The 4,763-nt window shown below is 41.4% G+C and overlaps 1 long non-coding RNA gene across 1 annotated transcript; it reads right to left on the reverse strand.

Annotated features, from left to right (window-relative positions):
- Window positions 1–1,227: 1,227 nt before the first annotated feature.
- LOC117153093 lies at window positions 1,228–2,924 on the reverse strand. The gene is made up of 2 exons (XR_004463528.1): window positions 2,381–2,924; window positions 1,228–1,858 (listed from the first exon to the last, which is right to left on the reverse strand). It is a non-coding gene; the product is annotated as an uncharacterized LOC117153093 (long non-coding RNA).
- Between the last annotated feature and the right edge of the window lie 1,839 nt (window positions 2,925–4,763).

A 4,763-nucleotide genomic window follows, 5' to 3' on the forward strand; every position in this document is an offset into this window, starting at 1 on the left:
TAACTGGCCCTCCTGGGATTCTAACTGATCCCTTAGACCGGCTCTAACTGGCCGTCTCACTTCTACCTTGGGACTCTAACTGGCCCCCCCTGGGATTCTAACTGATCCCTTAGACCGGCTCTAACTGGCCGTCTCACTTCTACCTTGGGATTCTAACTGCTCCCTAAGGTCGGCTCTCACTGGCCGTTTCACTGGTACCTTTTTTCTTAACACATTCACACCGGCTTTACGTGTAGTATCTCACCTCCTGATCCAGGTTCACCCAAACACGGGTCCGGAATCCGATGCACTGTAGTGGCGGCACTGCCGATCCGCTACTCACCGGCCAGAGGTGAATTTACGCCTCAGGTCTTTCAACCCCCTCTAAGGTGGATTGGCTGTCGACAGACTTCGGTGTGGAACTTCAGTGTCGCCAAAACAGTCACGAATCCGGCTCGAAGGACCAGAGAAATGTCAGGAGATTGTCACCTATGATGAATTTCACCTATGATGATTTCACTCCTTGCTAAGAAACCCTGCAATCAGACAGATGAGACACAGACAGCGTAGTCTTTGTACAAAGGGCACCCTCCTCAGTGTAACACCCTGAGAGAGTACACCGAGGGAGTTCCTTGGTCCTTTATTTATAGTCATGTGATATAAGAATGTACACAGTGTGAGTGGGTGTGATGATGTGTATGTGTGTATGTTTGTGTGTGTGTGAGAACCGGCCTATTCCGGTCCTGGGGTCCGTCAGTTATGTGTTATGGGTGAAGGCTGTGTATAAACCAAAACAATGATAGCATGAGTACAGAGTGTGACAATATGATTAGCTGTTAGCATGAGTACAGAGTGTGACAATATGATTATGATTAGCTGTTTCACAGTTTTCTCTTAACAGTGATACTGACCAGGAGTGGACTCACTGTTGTTGTGGACTGTATCTGTAAGTGCTGTTGGTTCATCTACAGCATCCACACACATCTGGAAACACATCTGTGTGTCTGACTTGATCAAACAATGACTCCTGCAGCTGCTGGACCACAAGCTGCAGTTGTACCTTTCAGAATAAAAGCATGTGTTTGTATCCTACAGCAGGACATCAGTGTGTTCCTTCAGGCTGCTGTATTGAACCAACACACTGAGCTCAAATTGAGCTTTATTCACTTCAACTTTGTTCTTTGTTTCTGTGATGGAAAAGTTTCAGTTGAACATTTGGAGCAAAATCCAAAGTGTCCTAGTGGAAGAAGAGTTTTTGTGTTGGTGTTAAAGAAGCTCTGAGAGTGAACCATCAGAAACATGAATGTGTGGTTGTTAGTAAGTAAAGTTCTAGATATCTACTTAACAGAACCTGTCCCATGGACTAACTGTAGTTTGATGATCTGACTTTAGTTTGGATTGTGCTCATGTGTTTCTATATTTCTATGAGATGAGACAGTATCACTTCTGACAACACTGAAACTAGGAGCTGAATGTTTGAAAATGATTTGAAAACTTAAAAATAAGATTCAAACATTTGAAAAGAGTTACGGCTTTCTGTGTTGATATACAATAAATATCTGATCAAACCATCTTTGTGAATCTGTTTACCATTTAGCTCATCAGGGACATTCATGTAGAAAGATAAACGTTATAAATGATTACTTTTTTTACTGGATTTAGCCTGATTAAATTCATATACTTTTACAGTCTTAGAGTTCACTATCTATGCAGATGATGGTGTAATGTTCACAGACATCACAAGCTCACATGACCAAGTGCAGATGAGGTGAAACGATGGTTGACCGATTCTGATGGACACTTTGGGGATTTGTTCTCTCACCTGCTGAACTGTGTGGTTGTTGTCACAGTAGTGAATGTTGGACTCAGGTGCTCGTAGCTATGAAGAGAAATGAGGAAGTGGATCTCAGTCTGAAATCAGTTCCTCTGTCATCAAGACCTCAAACACACACGTTACAACTACAGCCACTAAAAAACTAAAACTACTACACAATTCTAGATTTGTAATGTCAATATTCTTTTTATCATAAAATACATTTAATGTAAGATTTATAGTGAATCTAAAAATGCTGAAGATGTCACCAGTAGTAGTGTGTTGGTGTCCTGTGGACTGTTCAGCACCCTCTTGTGGGTCAACAGAAACCTCTATATAGCACCGTGTTGACGTTTTGATACCAGATGTCTGCAGTACAACCAACACATTGTTATTATGTGTAACACGTGTTCACTGCTGATTTTACAGTTAAACTCATGTTTCATGTAGTTTTAGGTTGAGGATCTTTGAATGATTTGGACTCGTTCAAATGTTCAGTGATTCAGTGTAATATACTAGTAGTGTTGTGCAGACGTTTGGAAAAATAAAACAAGTAAATGTGCAGTTGGAACGTATTTATTTACTTACTACAGCCTCAGGTTTTTAATAGACTCTGTTGGTTATTTGTCTGGTCTGATGAGGGAACTATGACCCCCCCTACAGGTCACAGTGGGGGTATTATTTTTCCATAGGTGCTCGGCCACTCTGCATATAGTGAGTAACCATCATGAACTAACTCTACCGAGTGGTTCATATAGTTTTTATTCCCACTGAGCAAATCCAATAATAACAAGTGAAGCACAAATCCAGCTCCAGTCCCAGTGGACAGCAGCATCCCAGCTGTGATCCAGCTACTGTCAGTCAGTGTCACAGTCTAATAACAGTGTTGAGAGCTGATCAGCTCCGTTAATGAACTGTCTCCATCTCTCTGAGTTCCAGTGATACTTGCTGCTCACAGCTGAGGGTGAACCCACTCTCTGTGGACACAGCCAGCGGGGATCTACTGCATGATACAGGCTCTACTCTCACAATAGATCATTATGGAGCAGAGAGAATGCAAAAGTAGCTCCGAAGACAATTCACCGTCCTGAACTTTAGGAGACTCCGTGTGGAACAGACATGGAGACATCTGCTGGGTAAATCTATATACTGCAGATTTCTATGGCTTCAATCTGAGACCAGGAGAGAAGCATTTGTCAGACTGCACAAAGCTTTATTTAGTTAGATCAACTGGTTAGAAGACACATTTTGATTCTGTTTTTCATCAAATAGAATAGAAGTCGTAGTAAAAATGGGACGAACTTACCGGAGACATGTTTCTGTCATACTGATGAATTTTCAGATTCAATCCACACATGGGTAAAGTTCCTACAAGATCCAGATCCAAATCTAGATCTACGGAGTCAGCGGGGCTCTTGAAACAATGTGCTGCAGCATTTCTTTGTGTTTTTTACCAGTTTGGGGTCTGATATGGTGTCAGGTTTGAAACCCACGATAAATCCTGAACTTCTTTGTTCCACCCTTCAGACTCTTGAAGGACCGCTACGACGTTCAAAGTCAAACAGTTAAAATAAAACAATGACTTTATTCACGTGTTTCAGCCAATATTTAATATTGGTATTAACACTAATGTCTGAGTCCAACTCTATGATCCCATTGTCTACACTGTAATACAGCCTTAGTGAGGAGCTCGAGGGACCTTGAAGAGCAGATAGGAATCGTTTTATTCTTATATATGGCTGAAAATTATATGAACGACTTATTAATGAACTGTGTAACAACCACAGAGCAGCAGGAAAGAAACGCACGTCTCCAAACGGAGAAGGTGCATTTTAGCTGTTGATCAGCTCAAACCTCAGACAATGAGTCCACAACCAGAGTTGTCAAGGTTTGTGATTTGAAAGTTATCAGCTACATGGGTCAGTACTGAGCAGGAGACTGAAACTCAGACAGGGCTGTGATCTGGATCCAAAAGGTAAAAACATCAAAAAAGGAAGAAGAAAGAAACTTTGTGCTGCGGTGAGGACAGAAAAGAAATGAGACACATGATAGATGGTCCAACACTGTAAAAAACATTCAGTAGTTTTTATGGAAACAAACTGGCAGCTGTGGTTGTCAGAATAATTCAGTAAAAATACAGTGAGAATGTGAAACAACTTTACTGAATAAACTAAATGTTCCAGTTAAAACCTGTAGTTAATGTTAGAAACATGAAGCTGGTTAATCTAACTGTCCTTTTCTGTTGAATTAACAGGACTATGCTGCTATTAAACTTTATTTATTGTAAAAATCTGTGGTGTTTCAGGCAGAACACAGGAGTCAGGTCCTCTTTTCCAGCTGTGTGTTCAGATTCTGACATTAGGTTGTGTGTGTGTGTGTGTGTGTGTGTGTGTGTGTGTGTGTGTGTGTGTGTGTGTGATTTGTACATAAAGACGCACGTTAAACAAAGGAAATAGGAGGTATGACTCCACAGTACGAGCATGTGTGAAACTACAAACCTCTTGTTGGTCAGAACGACACTTTTCTGAGCCCAAACACATTTTACATGAGTGAGTCTGACAAACAAGTCAAACACACATAAGTCCCAGTGTGACGTCTGTTTTTATTTGTAGTGAGACATTTTGGAAAGAGGTTTTCCAGAAGTGTCCTATCCTGTATCTAGGATATCTAGAATCTGGGAAATGTAGGAGATCTGCACATGCTCAGTGTGACATCTGACCACAGGAACTGACTGACATTAGAAACAGTCTGAAACCTCTTTCCTGGTTTGCTCTTCTTAACCCTATAGGCTACGTCACACAAAACCACACGTCCTATAAGACCCAAAGCCTGTAAATGCATCATCTGCACTACTATGATGTCAGTGCAGAAGAGGAGAGGAAAGGTCGGCCTATTGTGCACATTTCATCTCCAGGATTTCTTTGCTTTTGGTTCGTTTTAACACGTTTTGTGTTTGAGGAAACACACAGAC

The sequence above is a fragment of the Anabas testudineus genome, chromosome 18 (assembly GCF_900324465.2).
Source record: "Anabas testudineus chromosome 18, fAnaTes1.2, whole genome shotgun sequence".
NCBI lineage: Eukaryota > Metazoa > Chordata > Actinopteri > Anabantiformes > Anabantidae > Anabas > Anabas testudineus.